The sequence below is a fragment of the Rattus norvegicus genome, chromosome 15 (assembly GCF_036323735.1).
Source record: "Rattus norvegicus strain BN/NHsdMcwi chromosome 15, GRCr8, whole genome shotgun sequence".
NCBI classification, from domain to species: Eukaryota; Metazoa; Chordata; class Mammalia; order Rodentia; family Muridae; genus Rattus; species Rattus norvegicus.
Genome location: NC_086033.1, coordinates 61,927,855 through 61,944,581, shown reverse-complemented (window position 1 = coordinate 61,944,581; position 16,727 = coordinate 61,927,855). Strand labels below are relative to the sequence as shown.

The 16,727-nt window shown below is 42.6% G+C and overlaps 1 pseudogene across 1 annotated transcript; it reads right to left on the bottom strand.

Annotated features, from left to right (window-relative positions):
• Window positions 1-3,630: 3,630 nt before the first annotated feature.
• Rpl14l1 (ribosomal protein L14 like 1) lies at window positions 3,631-15,178 on the bottom strand (annotated as a pseudogene). The gene is made up of 2 exons (NR_178220.1): window positions 14,745-15,178; window positions 3,631-4,298 (listed from the first exon to the last, which is right to left on the bottom strand). The product of NR_178220.1 is annotated as a ribosomal protein L14 like 1 (transcript).
• Window positions 15,179-16,727: the final 1,549 nt, after the last annotated feature.

Genomic DNA, 16,727 nt, shown 5'->3' with positions numbered 1-16,727 from the left:
ATCCTACATACAATATGACAGAAATGAGGGTTAAAAAGAAAAGTCCACTGACTTCTGGATATTTATGGGTGGTTGGTTCTAGCACCATCGGCATGGTTTTCAAAATCCAAGGATGCTCATTATAGAAAGCAGCAGTACTTGAACAAAGTGCAGTGTAAGTGCTGTACACATGCTCTACTCTGCTGTTTAGAGAACAATAACAGGAGATTCAGGCTATCTGTGCTCACGTAATTCTTCAAGTACCTTTAGCATGCAGGTGGTTGAATCCAATAGTGTTTCCTTTCTAGCAAAAGGAAAAAGAGTTATAGAATTTATTTTAACTCTAGAAAAGTTTTATGAGCGTGTATTATTGGGACAAAAACAAGAGGAAGAGTTTATAGAATTCAGCATAAAATACAAATGTATAAAAATAATTTAAAAATAACCCATGACCTGGTTTATTCTACAAACGTCTCTTGGTCACTGTTGTAAAATCCATGCAGAGTAAAGGGATACAAAGACAGCAATACTCCGCTGAGAATGTCAACACAGGGAGAGACTGAACTAGATTAGCTAGGAAAGGACTGTAATGAGCCTACCCACCCTGCCTACACAATCCTTGTATGGAGGGGAAGGTTGGAGTTGAAATGTGGAAAATAAGTTGGGGTGGGGGTTGGGCATACATTTAGCGCTTTTTTCCCCTAAGATCTCTGAGAGGTTCGTGGAAGTTATAAGCTGAGGCCATGTCCCACTCACCAGGGTCCCCAGCTTCTCAGCAGCAGCTAGGTTTATAATCTTTGTCTATAAAGCAAGATGTGTGTGGTTGCACAGGGAGGTTGGGAAGTCAGTCAGGAGGCAGTGCTGAGGTCCTTCCGGTTTGATGGACATTGCTCCTTGACATTCTCAAAGTGTTCATTAAAGAAACATAAAGGAGCCAAGTCCCTTACCTTGGTGTCATACTTTATCACTTCCTATCTTAGAAAGATTTGACTGCTCAGTTTCTTGAGTCTACATTGCCCCAAAACAGGTGTGTCTTAACCCATTAGCTCTTGATCAGAAAGCTATCCTTCTCCTCTGGAAAGCAGAAAGCTGCAAGCCGCTTCCTTCCAAAGTGGGGGAATTTAAAAGGAATACTTCTTTGAATCTCAGAACAACAAAGAAGGCTTAAGTCTTGTCACCAATATCTTCAGGCCTGTCTTGCTCACTGGCTCAGGCAGCTGCTGGGGCTGACTGCAGGCTACAGAGGGAGCAAAGGGCAACAGCAAAAGAAGCAACTTTTTAAGCATCACACCAATTCTGCTGTTGGCTTGGAAGCGCCTTTCTCCTCCAGCACTTGACTCCCCCACTGAATTTCCCAATGACAAAGACTATTTGAATGTGCTGCCCTAGTAACACTGGCTGACCCCCGGGGGAACTGCCTTTATTCATTAATAGCAGTTCCCGAGTCTTGCCAGTTAATATAAGACCCTCTCCAGAGATGTGCTCCATCACTCCTTATTTGGCTTCAAGGATCTTGATTGCAACTGAGAGACTTAGAATTTAGAGGACTAGTGAGTAGATGGAGGGCGGGGGTCTGGGGGGAGCTGGCAGAGGAAGGGGCTGGGGCTCAGGTAGTGGTTGGGAAGAGGAAATTGATGCACTGGCTGAGGAGGGATGTGGACACTCAGAAAATCACAGATGTGACGCATGACACAGGGAGACAGAACAACAAGGGGAAGGCATAATAGAGCAGGAGAGGAGGAAAGGCTGGCTGGAAAGGGGCCCTTTTCAAAGCAGAGCTCATTATCCCCTTTGCAGACATGCTAGTTATAAGGTCCTGATGCCCTGATGTGGCTTGCCTCATATTTTCAGAGCTGACAATGGTTATTTCCTGATAGCCCTGCTGGAGGGCCAGGCTAGCAAAGGAACTGGGGCGGGGGGGGGGGGACAAGAGCAGTATTGCAATTTGGGCGATGACTTCCAAGAAGGCTGTTACACAAAGAGAAAGATGTCCAGCCCTTCCTCAGCAAGGCAGCACACATTTAGAGCTGACTGCCAAGACAACGCCTTGTCTGACAAAAATGTTTGAAGAAAATAATTTGCAGGTAATGGAGAGAAAATAAAGGCTTTTATCCATATTATCATGCCTATGCTTGCTCATTAAGAACCCCTTCCTTCCATTTTCCTCATTCTTGTTTGTGCCTCTACTCTTCACATAGGGGGAAAACGAGGGCTCACCACATTTCTAGCAGAAGGGGTCGGGGAAGAGTGATTTCCATAATGTATTATTATTCAGGAAAATTTAAATTTAATGTTATGATTTTTTTTTTTAGGCTGTCAATTTGAAGAACAACGGTTTGGCTCTTCCTACTTTATCGAGCGTGAGTTTAATTAATCACAATGGAATCCTATTCGAACTATTTTCCAAACCAACAGGCAACTGTTTCCTATAGCATGCCATTTCCTTCTAACTAAGGATAGGACTAACTGGAGAAAACATTAAAACCCTGATGCGCATCGTAATGAACTCCCGTGCAAAGTACTTATATTAATGTAATGGAGTTGAGATCTTAATTGCACTCGTGTTTACATTTGCAACCTCCTTTTCTAAAGGCTTTTTATTTTACTAAATGATTTGAACAACGAGGTAGGAGAGGTTACATGGCCTGCTAAATAGAGATGGGTTTCTCACACTAAGGGAGGAAAAATGAATCTGGGAGGAAAGACTGGCTAATTTAATTTCGTAAAGTAGGTTTTATTCTCGGCAGATAATGGTGAAAATTGCTCTGTAAAGCAATCTTTGCAGAGCCCGAAAATGTTCCCTGGACGCTTACAAAGAAGCATGTCCAAGAGCCCTTTGTGTTCCTCCCTATGACAACCATTAGCTGCCTCTGAAAAACCTTCGGCTTGAGAGATGAACCTGGGCAAAGCAATTTAGGCAGCTATGTCCTCTGGCCTTTGGTGTGAAGGAGCTGATAGGCAGTGAGATCCTTTCCAGAGGAACTTAAAGATCGGAGCTATAGGTGATGGGTAGGACATCGCACATACAGTCTCATATGTTCCATTAGGGACTGTTACCTGATGTGTGAATGCATGAGTGAAGCTGCCACCACGTTGGGTCTGAGGATGGAGACTCCCCTTGCCATCAGACAATAGGCTGGGAGCCAATATCATGAGTCTATTTTCTAATTAAACTCTTTTAGGGAGACATTGGACAGAGATGACGGTCTTGCTCACAGGCAGCCAGGAATCACCCTGCTATGTGCTGGCTGTTATGAGAGAGGGGACAGTGGGGCTCCCCAGGTCACATAACATCCTTGTGAGATGCTTCCCTTGGCTCTTGGGGCTTAGTTACTGCCACTTCCAGGGGTGTGAGTTGGTTTGTTGTATGAATACAACAACAGCATGGACTGATCTTGTTCAGTGGAGGTGGGGGTTGGAGGAGGGCTTAGGAGCTCAGAGATACACTGTGGCCATTCTCTAGCATCTGCATTACCCAAGGCAAGTAGACTGTTCGCTCAGCCCACCCATGATATAATCCCGACCACCCTTTAAGAAAAAAAATGTTGATTATAATAATTATATATATTCATGAGACATAAGATTACTCTATATCTTATATAGAGAGAGGATATATAAGACCAAAACCCAAAATAGTTAGGAATTTTTTTTTCAGTCAAAAAGAACATTTACTCTTTGTGTAGCTTCCTCATGCTTTCTTGCCGGCTGCCTTTGGAGCGGGTGCCTTCTGGGCCGGGGTCTTCTGACCCTTCTGACCTTTAGCAGGGGTCGCTGCCTTCTGGCCTGCAGCCTTCTGTGCAGGAGTTTTCTGGCCTGCGGCCTTCTGGCCTGGTCCTGTCGCCTTCTTGGCTGGGACCTTGGCTTTAGCTGCTACTGCGGCCGCAATGGCAGCCTTAGCAACAGCGGCTTCTTTAGAAGCTTTCAGGAGAGCAGCTCTCTGGAGTTTCTTCACTTCAGTCTTGATTATTCTGTTCCTCGTTTTCTTTGCCTTCATGACTTTGAACTGATCAAAATTTGTCATCTTGCCTTTCCTTTCCCTGGCATCAATTTTCTTGGCCCATCGTGTGGCGGCCCATTTCGTATTGATGTCTGCCTTCTCCCAAGCCTTCTGTACATACTTCTGGCTTGCACTGTGTGGGAACTTGAGGATGAAGTCAGTGAGCTGCATGCATTTGAAAGGCATGGCCTGCCTCCTCACCCTAGTGCAGGGTCCATCCACTAAAGCCCTGTTTTGATCAATAACATCTACAATTGCGACCAGCTTTCCAGCATGGGGCCCAAAGGAGATGTAGGCCACTCGGTCAACCTCCATGAAACGCCTGAACACCACGTTGGCGGCGCTCAGCAAGAAGAATAGTTAGGAATTTTATCACCTTAAATATGTAACATTTCTTTGTGCTGCTTAACCTTGAATTCCTATGTATATTTTGGTCATTATTATCGTTGTATTAAGTTTGGTTTTTGCAGAGTTAGTGCCATGCCAGTGAACTACATCTCCAGTACGTGTGTGTGTGTATGTGTGTGTGTTAGTTATATCCTTACATAATATATGAATTATGTGTATGTATTACACACACACACACACACACACATTATTTGTTGATTATATCAGGAACTAGTCACTAAACAGAAAACTAATAGTCACCAACTCTGACTAAGGGAATTACTATCAATTCACCATGAACTTCACATTGCTGTAGATTATGAAAATAAGAAAAAATGTATGAGGTAAAAAGGTAAGAAAAGGCATCTAACCGAGAGAAACCACTGGCATGTGGAAATACAAAGGAGTGTTGTCTGAGACACAAAGAGAAATCATAACTAGTCAGGACTTTGGTATGCTTGGAGATAGGGGGAAAAGTTTGAAGAATGGGAGATAAGTCACAGATAGATTTAAGAAAGTCCAGAATTGAAACACATGGACTCCGGAGATTTATCTCAGGCAGGGAAGACAGCAGCAATTTCAAGGCAAGACAGTGATATGATGACCTTTAATTTTATTAAGAAGTCACTTTGGACTGAAATAAAAATAGATTGAAAAGAAATATCGGCTGACCATGCCGTGTTCCGTGAGAAATGTTAATGAGGCCAAGGATCATAAGGAAACAGATATAGGTGCATTTCAAGTTGGAATCTCAGAGTTTGTCAATCAATCTGGCAAAGAAGGGACACCCTCATTTGGATGATGGAGTGTGACTGATGTCAGTGACTAAAATCCAAAGTAGGAAAAGGGAGGAGGCACAAGGAAGGATGAGAGACAAAGCAAGAGTTATCTGTAGGACATCCAAGTGAATAGCAGGTAGCTAAAAATACAGATATGGAACTTGGGCAAGGCATCAAGACAAGGGAATTAGATTTGACATTTCCCAGTATATATTTAGCACATAAAGGGAGAGAAAGAAGAGGAGAATATGAACAAGAATAATGGAGGAAGAAGAAAATATGAAGCCTGAAGGTGTGGAATTCTTTTAATTCCACCAGGGGAATAACTCCACTTCTTTCTCTGGAAGTTAAATATAGGTTATGTGTCTCCCTTCATAGGGTAGACATTCCTTTAAGTAGAACTGTCAGCCAAGTGATCTGTTAAATGAGTTCAAATAGCTCTTGCCAGCCCGGCACTCAGATACTTAGAGAAACAGTTGGACATCTAGACTCCCTTTAGTCTTTGTTGAAAAAGCACAATACAGTAACCTTAGCAAAAGGGCATCTCTGAGTGCTTAGAAACAAGTATATGCTATCACCCAGGGGACCAGTCTTGTGCCTGGAAGGAGCAGTAGAGAGGGGGAACAAGGCTGTGTTCCCGTTCCAAATGGCATTTTAGGATCATTCAAAACACATTAGAGGCTATGAGACATATGAATCAGAAGCAGTAAGGAGCTATGTTAATGTCCCCAATATATATGAAGGAATGGAAAGTGAGTGCTCCATTCAGAAGTAGATGAGTGGCATTAGGGTCAGCATGCTGCACGTTTAAAAGATTATGAGAACAAAGGGAGAGGCACCAAAAATAGAGGGGGAGAGTAAAGTCACGGCAAGGCAACAGACAACACTTACAGGGAAGAAAGCACACAGTAGAAGTCCAAATTGCTGGTCTGAGGTGAAAGGAAGAGCCAAAGCCACTGAAGCAGCCAAAAAGAAATCTAGGGTGACCAGAGAACACTGAGAGAAAGAAGAGATCAAGGGCAGAGGAGTTTCCAGGGTCAAGGGTGGAGATGAAATAATAGAAGAGGAAATAAAAGCTATTGATGAATCAATACACTTTTGACCTGACAAACAGACTCTAAGTAAGAAGCTTTAAGTTAAATGCAACCCCCTTGCACGTCCTCTGTGAAGGAACGGGCAAGCTAACTCCTTAATGTGGTTACGTTTCTCTCTTGCAAACTGGGACCAAAACTGTGATTTCTAGGCTACTTGGAAGTTTGATAAAATCCCAAAGATAAAAGTACCACGCCAAACATGTTGAAAGGGCTAAATGATGAAATTTTGTGAACGAGAAACTTGAGAAGAACTCTGTTGTTCCCTTGGAATTCAGGTAAGGCTGAAAACACTGGTCAGAATCCTAAGGAGGAAGAAGTGAGACATTGTCTACACTGCTGACTGTTAAAGTCCTCAGCTCTAGTATCACAGGGAGTGACCGTCTCCAAAAACAGAGATTCTGTAAAGTCAACTAACTTCAGAGCAGGTGATTAGGATGGACTATAACCCATTATGACTAAAATCCTCATAATAAGGGGAAATTAACACACAGGTATACACAGGTATGTGTTTGCAGTCCATTTAAATCCAACATAACTCAAGCACAATGTTAACACAGATGACATTTATTGTAATCAAACTGCTACTAATCCATCAGGGCATCACAACAGATTTGGGAGCTGTACAGGACCCTGAAGGACTTTGCACAGTATATTTAAAGGGTGAAACCATAAAGAGAGGGGCATCTAGGTGGGCTGTTGCACTATCAAATCATATTTTGACATAAGGGGTTGAGTAAGGGAATTTCCATCAATCAACATAAGAGTTGGTTACTGGGTCTGGGAACGTGAACTTAGTTTAACCTGGCCAACGAGATGGAAAAGTTGTCCTCGACGTGTCTAGACTCAGATAACTGTCTCCTTATAAGTTGTCTGTGAGGTGTCTAGACTCAGACAACTGTTTCCTTACAACAGAAGCTATTTGCATATTGGGAAGTCCCCAGCTCCCCTAGAGCCTAGGACCTTGAATTTAACTTCTCCCTATGATAAAATGGAGTCTAAAATGGAAATGGTGATATGTAAAATAAGTTTCCTTTACACAGAGACAATATGCTATGAAGTTAGAGGCAGAGACTGAAGGTACACAGCCCTATGCAAGGAACACCAAGCGACAGTTGCAAGAAAACACTCTTGCATCTAGACTTCAGAATGATCATCTTGATTTTGGATATCTACTCTCCTCACCTATAAGATAATACATTTCCATTATTTTTAGTTAACCAGAAACAACACAGAGGGATCTAGAAAAATTCAGAATCCATGAAGCCTACTTAAATCTGCCATCCATAGTTTCAAGGGCATAGTTAGATCTTGGATTACACATATCGGCATGTCTCGGGACTTTCTCAATTGTAGTGTGTGTAGAGCCTGGGTTCTCAGAGTTGTGTGGATAGTGTGGTGGTGGTGGTGATGGTGGTGGGAGGGAGGGTAAAATGACAAAACAAGGCCCAGGCAAGATAGAGACTGGGGAGCCAGGGAGCAATTAGCTATAAGCAAGACCCAACCTATTTGTCCATCTGACAGAGAAAAGCAGCGTATGTCAATAAAGAAATATGACACATGTAGAATATGGTGTTGTGGTGTCTTTTTAAAATCACAACAGTCATTATTATAGTGAGAAACTCAAAACAGAAGTATGTATGTCACATTTACTTACCAAGTTACCAAGGCAGGTTGGAGGATGGGCTTATCTACTGGGAGAGATGAGAGGAGAAAACCTCATGCATGGCATGTGCTTGATGACGGACCATTGCTAAGCACAGGGTCAGTCAGTTTGCCCCACAGTTCTGTTCTATAGATGAGAACGCTGAGGCTCAAGAAAGCTGGAGAAAACATGCCTAAGCTGGTGAGATGCACATTCTCTAAGAGCTCCAATTAAACTCCAATATGCTTAACTCTAAAGACACGCTTTCTCCCATACCCTGTAGACCAATGAGGAACAAATTAGCATTAAATTTCTCAGGGACCTAAAAAGCCCCAACCAGAAATAGAGCATGACAGGTTAAAAATGAGAGCTAAGGGGATGATTCAGACAGTAAGTGCTTGCACACTGTGAGGATCTGAAATTCATCTGCACCATCATGTAAAGGCTGGGCGTGGCTTTCCACGTCTGCACACCCAGGTCTGTGGAAACAGAAACAAGACGATCCTCAGAGATTTGCTGGCCTACCATTCTATCTGAATAAGCTCCACACTCCATGGGAGGCTCTCTCTCAAAAACTAAAATAGAAGTGATTGATGCCAAAATTGATCTCTTGCCTTCACATGCATGTGCACACAGACACAGATACAGGCACATATTCTCTCTCTCTCTCTCTCTCTCTCTCTCTCTCTCTCTCTCTCTCTCTCTCTCTCCCTTCTTCCCTCCCTCCCTCTCCCCTTCATACACACTCATACACACACACTCTTTCTCTCACACACGGGGTGGAGAGGAGGAGAGAGGCAGGGACAGGGGAGGGAGAAGGATACCAAGCACCTTTTTTAGCTTGGAGCATCGAATTCAGCTTGGACAATCACTCAGTTACACTGGTTTCTCCTACAAAAGCATCTCTTTCTATCTCTGTTCCCTCTCTTGGACTCTGCCCTCACATACCATATCTCTACTGGAACAGCGTACGGCTGAGTAGCTTTCAGGGGCATCTGGACACAGTTGAAAGTGTCCTCTTTCAGAAAAACAAAAGCCCAAGGACTCAGCTTCACTCTCTGGAGGCCTCTAGCACTCCCCCAGCCAGGTGTAGGCTCCCCACATCCTGAAGTAGCTCATTACAATCAAGGGCTGAAGAGTAAAACAGAAATTAAATTGACACTTTGAGGCATTAATCTAAGCACAAATTAATATTCATCAACATCTGCTATTTGTTCAGGTGAATGTTTGACTTAAACAAAAAATATCATTCTTTTCTACCTGAAGACAGCATCTATTTAAAAAAGAAATGGCCTGGGTAGGTCCTCTGTGCACATCCAGCTAAAAAGCCTGGCTCTCTGAGGAGAGACAGCTTTGATGCACACCTCCCAAAGGTATCCTGGATATTTCTCAATGAATTGTTTGTATCTGGTGACCATTTTCTTCCTGACTCTCAAGCCATTACTGTTGTTCCTTTTCAGCTGGGAAGGAAGGGGAAGCTGGTTGTCTATCTAGCTCATACTTGGTGATTGATGTGGCGCTGTTCTCTACTGTTTTATCATTGTCTGGGCAGGAGACATTCCTCCCTGGAACATTTCCAACTCACTTCAAAAAAAAGGTGTCCCAACCTGTTGGCAAGTGACACTGGGACAGTGGAGCCAGGTCTGTATGTTTAGTTCCATGTGGAGAAGCGAATGGAGCAATTACATGGCGAACACCTGTCTGTCACAGCCAAGGAGGCATTGGGTATTGGAACGCAGGAAGTATCACCAAGTCAATAACATCTTCGGAGCAAGAGATTATTTTCAGATCATAATGAGAGTTGTTCTCCTCCTGCTGAAAACCCAGGACAACCTCTGAAAGCTATTCCAGCACTATAGTATGGGAGAGCTGAGATATTTACAAACGTTATCTGTTCCAGGGTAAAAGGGTAGCTTCAGAGGACATTCTGGAGACTGCTTTTCTACATTTCTATGCTTTCCTCGCCTTGTGAATGTCATGTTAGTATTAGCCACTGTTATAAACTTATTAACGGAACGTGCATTCAGAAGTCTCTGGTAACAGAGCCTGGTGTTGCTGAAGATACAGACTGAATGAGCAAAAACCAGAACCAAAGGAGCAACCAATTATACTGTGGGAGAGAAGAACAAAGAGGGAAAATTTAATAAACATACAGAGGTAAGAACACTATAAAAACTTAAGAGAAACTGCAAGTTGGACTTAGAGATCTCTGTCTGCCTCACTCATGGGGGCATGACTGGATGTGACCTTAAAGTGAAGAAAACTCAGAGAGATAAACCAAAGAGAAAGAGATGCATAGGGTGAAATATCTATGCAAAACCCAGCGATGAAATGCATGCGACAATGCAGTGAGCAGGAAGAGAAGCAAGTCATTGGAACAAAATGGAGGCAAGAAATTAACAACAACAACAACAATAATAATAATAATAATAATAATAATAATAATAATAATAATGTCAGAGGTAGGACAAAGCTCGACATGCAGGAGTCTGTAAATAACAAGAAATTGTATTTCATTCTAAAGAGCAGCAAAGGTCTTTAGGAGTTTTTAGAGAGGGGTAAGATGATGTGATATGATTTTGAAGACTTACTCTGTATCCGCGTCGTAGGTAACTTCAAACAGATTCCAACTTATGGTGCTTGTGGCCATGTGTAAGTTTTTCTCCTTGAGCATGACCCAGGCTTAGTGACTTGCTTCTAGATGCTAGAACATGGCAATGGTGGTGAAACTTAAGTCACAAAGTCAAGGTGTGTGCTCTCGTGGGCATGTGTGCTCTCGTGTGCATGTCCATGCCACGCCCATTCCCAGGTTCAGGTTCCATGGTTTGAGCCTCTATTTGGAAAGTAACACCTAATGAAGGATCCTGAGAGATGACATGAAGAGAGGGAGGCCCATTCAGCTAGACTTTAATGTGACCTTGAAAACTTGCTATGGCATGCTGTCATCTTGGGAGCAAAAGGTAGAAACAAAACTAGTAGAATTTTGACTTGAAAAATGGGATGTATGCAGAGATGAGGAAAAGGCAAGAAGAAGAGTTGAAGGTCAAGGCTTGCTGCCAAGACTTCTGGAACACATTAAATTTCAGATGTTGAAATTCTTGAATACATGAAAAGTTAATGTTGACACTTGGGTAATTGGATTTAAAAGTGGAGTCTGGAGGAAAAGATCAGGACTGGAAAGCAGACTTGGACCCATGAGCATTTACATGTGATACTCAATAGTATAGGACTAAATGAGGCCTCCTAAGGACATTATCACTTATACTGGTGTAGAACAAACCACCCCAAATCTAGTGACAGAAAATAAACATTTCATGTTCCTCATACATTCTGTAAGCTTATAGTTGACAAGCAAGCTCAGTATCACGGCACACTCTATAATTCCAGCACTAGAAAAGAGGAGACAGGAGAACCATCAGTTGAAAGACAGCCCTTGACTATTGTCTGGAGAAACCACATGCTTAGGCTATTAACACTGTATTTGCTTAATATGCACAAGATCCTGGGTTTGCTCACTAACACCACAAAATAAATAATGACAAGCAAAATGGTAAAAGCTCGTCTGTGTCCCACAATAAAGGGTCCTCGGCTATAGTACTGCTCATGGCTTCTCTAAATGCCTGGCTTCCTAACTGCTCTTGTCAATGCTGCCAGCCCAAGTTGTCAAAGACCCAAACCCCAAGAGAAGCAAATGGGAGCTTTGTGGTCTTTTTATTTATTTATTTTCCCTTCTATGTTAAATCAATTCTTTTGTTATGCCCTATCGATTATTAACAAATCCTTGTGTTCAATCCAAACTCCAGGGAATGAATGCCAAGGGATCTGTGGACAGACTTTAAAGCCATTGAATAGAATTAACTGAGGTAGAAACAATGAGGGACTCCTAAGCAGAGGCCTGAGGCATCCCAACATGTAGATACCGAAAAGAAATAGAATCGCTAAGTAACCGAAGAATAAAAATGTCAATAAGGTTGGAAGAAACAGACTGGGTATGTTGGATGCCATAGCAGTCAAGGGAAGATGCTAGTTCCAAAAAGTTATGTTACGCTTGATGTCTCTGAAGTGTGAAACGCCACAGGGACAGAGGTGATTGGAGTCTAGCAAAAGAGAGCTACCAGTGACTTTGATGGAAACCATCTCCACAGTGGAGCTTGGATGGAAGCCAGCTCACCCGGGATCAAATAGAGACAGAGAACATGGAAAAAGTGTCAACTGTAGCTATTAGCCGTGTATGTAGCTGTTCAAACAGGTCACTGGCAAGGCCCCCACTAAGCCAGACAACCACACAATCTTTGTTTTAGGTGGTCATCTGGTATATCATTTCATATTTCTAATAGTGTCTTTCACAGTACCACAGTTGATTACGATTTTAAGTTACTGGTTTAAAGAACTCATTTCTGATATCATTTGTGCTTTCTGCTTGCAGTGAGGGCAGGTCACCAGAATCACTGCCATGTCAGGTTCTTCTGTAAAGAATGCATGGTCGATGTGTCAAGAGTCTGAGTGATTCCTTCTCAGTGTCCATCATTCTCCTTTAAACATGATCAAATCTCTTCCTGTCTCCTTGCACCCTTTAGCAATTCCCAAACCAAACTCAACCCCCAGTGCAGTCACAGGATGCCACCCTCAAGTCCTTACCACCCCCGTGGCTGTCTCAGAGTTTGTCATGCTGCCTGACTCACAGAGGGGAAACCAAGAGCACCACCTGTCATCTGTATCGAGCTTTCTCACTGTTCCTGTTCTTTAAAATGTTCAATGATCAGTGATGCCATAATCTTAGCCAACTGTTTTTTCTACAGCAAAGCAGGTGCTGCTGAACCCAGACACACTGAAGAAGCTACAAAGAGGACGTCTTCAACACTACCTTACACCCTCGGTTGTTCTGGCTTTTTTTCCCCCACAAGATCAAACAGGTAGGAACAGGAAATGTTCAGAGCACACAGGATCCAGGTCAGACTATTATTCTGTGAAGAGGTTTTAGGGTCACGTAAAACTGGAACCGGGGAGGTCCTGGGAAAGTTCCTAGTCTGCCAGCCTGGATACTCTTAGAGGCTTAGAGGCTTTCCTTCTCTCGAGATGCACAAAATTCATGAGAAATCAAAGCAAGTTCTTTCTAAAATCAGCTCGATACCTTTGAGTTAGCTTTTTAAAGTTCACGTTCCTTCTGTTCTTTGTGTGAATATGAGACTGTTTTAAAGTATATCTAAGCTGTCAAAATCGATATCTGTGTCTCTAGACTTCCTCAACTTTAGGAAAAGGAGGAAAGGCTTGCCTGAGTCTAGAGAGGTAAAAATTTGAGAATGAGGTATGAAAACCGGGCTTATGCTAGCAGTGACTACCATGAAGTAGGACATCTGTGCCCTTACCCCGGCAGCAGCATGAGAAAAATGATGAGTCCACAAAAGGTAGCCTTCCATTCCTCACTGATGCCTGTCAGCATGGAGAGCCCAAAAGGACAGGTGGCTAAAATGTACTGACCATGCTGGACTCGAACCTTCATTTCTCCAGCTGCCCCCCTATCCCCACCATGACTTCCCCTTCTTTCTCCCACTTCCTCGAGAGTGTGATGGCATGTATTTGGCAAACAAGAAATGAGACATATAAGCTTACCAGTGAAGTGTTTGGATGCAGCTGTTCTGGTCCAGAGCCTAGCACACCAATTTAGGTTTAAGTGACATGCTGTAGTGCCTTCTCTAAACCCATCAAACTGGGTCCAGACTTAGAAGGTTGAAGCTCTGGGGGTGGAAGCACTAATAAATTACATACCTTCCCTTTCGTAGTGTTCAGCATCTTTGGTATCAGCTCCTCATTGTAAGCTCTCCACATGCCTGTCTCTCCTCTCTTCATGATATGAGCAAGGGGAGGGAATAAAGCCACCTGCTTTGTTTTTCCTGAGTCACACAGTGAGGGAAACTGTTGCAAATGTTTCCTCAAGTTATAGTGGGAACTCGAGACAAGTTTTACAAACTTTTGAGTCTCAGTTTCCTTTGCCTTCAAATGCAAACAAATCTAACTTTTGTTGGCGTGTTCTGGAAGAGTGATGTGGGACTACTTCACACAGGTTCTTTTAAAAACTGCTTAGAATGCTATCCTCAACAACATAAAATGGTTATTAGTGATTAATAATGACAGGCGCCTTTTAAAATACAACCAATTCAGTATGTGGTAGATTCTGCACAAAAGCTAAGTGATTTAGTTCCAGTACTAGTTCTAGAAGCATCCCCCAACTTGAACCATAAGAGATAAACATGGCAAAGAATTAAACAAATGAGAAACACATGGGAAATGGTCCAGAACTTCTTATATTTATGTGTAGTAAGAATTCCAAAAATGAGAGATTAGAGCATCTCAAAACTAACCAAATAAAAGGTCACTTGTAAAGTAAAAAGGGTTCAAGTCTCTTTAGTCAGAAAGGATTCTCCAGCTATGGGATAATGGATAAATGGGCACACATCAAGACATAAAGCATTTGCAATTTTTAAATTTAAGTTTTAGCAGGTAAAGCTCATAAATATTCTGATGCCTTTTCTTAAGTTCACAGAGATCCATATATAAAAGGTAGCCATAAGTCTCAGCTCCTCTTCATTTCTCCCATTTTAATCTATCCAGCTCAAGGATAATATAATCCAATAAAACCTTCACTTTGATCCTAGCAGTCCTTGTTGAAACCCAAAGCATATTCTCTCTGGACAAAGGATGCATCCCAAACCCAGCACTGCAGTTCTCATGGTAAGCAAGGTTTTCTTTTCTTTTCTTTTCTTTTCTTTTCTTTTCTTTTATCAGATATTTTCTTTATTTACATTTCAAACGTTATCCCCTTTCCTGGTTTCCCCTTCAGATACCCCCATCCCCACCCACCCACCTACTCCCTCCCATCTCTCTGCCCTGGCATTCCCCCTGGCATCACCCCTACACTGGGGAATTGAGCCTTCACAGGACCAAGGGACTCTCCTCCCACTGATGCCTGATAAGGCCCATCCTCTGCTACATATGCAGCTAGAAACATGGATTCCCCCATGTGTACTCTGGTTGGTGGTTTAGTGCCTGGGAGCTCTAGGATGTCTGGTTGGTTAATATTGTTGTTCTTCCTATGGAGTCCCAAACAACCCTCAGTTACCTCAGTCCTTTTTCTAACTCCTTCATTGGGGACCCTACTCTCAGCCAGGTTTCCAGCTAAGAATGAAACCAGAGTCTCCAGCAGCATGAACTTCAGTGCTGATTTCACTCCTGCTTTGTTCATCTCTGTATTCTGGCCTATTTGAAGCCATACCTTTTCTTGAGAGTCCACTTTCTCACACATCCTCTCAGTAAAAACCTATAAATCCATTTAAAAACCAGCCCAAATACTTTCTTACAGGCACCCATTATCAGTATTTGCTTCCCAAACATGCAGTAGGTCTGGCTGCACTTCTCATAAGCTGGTTGATATACGTTGTGTCATGTGCAGAGCAGAGGTGTATGTTATCTGGTGTTACTCCTATCTGAGGAGTTTTGATGGTCTCCACCCAGTTGGGAACATCTTAGGAATGGAGGCACCTCTCTTTGTCTATATATCTCCAGCATCTGACACGAGGCCACTACCTACTGCACATTCCAAAAATAGTCACCCAAAAGGTTGACTCAACAGCCCTTTGATTAAGAAGTAATTACCCACTCAAATCTTGCAGGTGCTGGGGCTTACCGCATAAGTGCTGACATAGGCTAAGTCAAGGAAAATCAAGGAGTGTAAGAACTGTAACCTTCTATAAGAGGGCAGATGCTTCTAGATCGTGTAAGAAAACTGGTCAGATCACTTAAAGACAACTCAGAAACCCATATCTGTAAAATTCTTCAACATTGGAGAATAGGACCATTATTTCTTTGGTAGGGTGCTGAGCAGACCCACCATAGTGGCCAACCCCAACGCTACTGCAAGACTTTTTTGAAACCATGACAGTCCTCAAAATTACCATGGAACAGCCTGTGGAGGTCCAAATTAACTTTCAGAATGACAGAAGATAGAGCCCAGGCAGGGAGGACGTCTCATCCTACCTAGTAAGATAGGGCAGCAGATGGCAAACTCAGTGATCATGGGTGGGGAGAGGGAGGCGGTGAGTCAGATTTCAACAGGATGAATTCGTGACATGTGGGACACTGAGTGTCAGCTGCTGCTCGAACACTGAGCCAAATGGGGATCCTCCCGTCCTGCCCACATATTATAACTGACTGATGTTTGCTCAAACTCAGTTACCAATACCACTCAGGGCCTACCTAGGATAAGTATTAATCAGTAATCTTAAAAGTTTAGGATAGCACAAAATTAAGAAAAGAATACAGACACAAAGCAAATCTCACTCAAGAAATTATGCCTCGGCACTAGACACCTCATAAAAAACTGTAAGTCTTAGAAAATAAAATTTACGTGTTGAAAGCCACAGCAGGGGGAAAAAAATGTAATATTAGCATGACTTAAAAAATGAGACTAAGGACAGAAGACTAACTCACACAAAATAAAACAGACAATAACAAGGCTGTAAAATATAGAGAGGATGATAGATATAGAAGGCACTCCCCAGAGATGCAACACACAGGTACCCAGCATTCAGAAAAGGAACTACAACAACTGTAACCCTCTCCCCCCAAAATATATGAAGAGAAAAACCCAAAGAGAATCTCGCCGTTCAGAAACAAATTACATATGGTGGTGAGTTATTGCACTTTGAACAGCAAGGGAAATGTAAAGTGGCCATTCAAGCCAAAATCATAAGACATATATAAAGGGAAAAACACAGGCTGGCCTCAGCTACGGTCAGCTACAGATGTGAGTGAAAAATCTGTGGAATTCTAAGGGAGAAAAAAATTAACAAAAA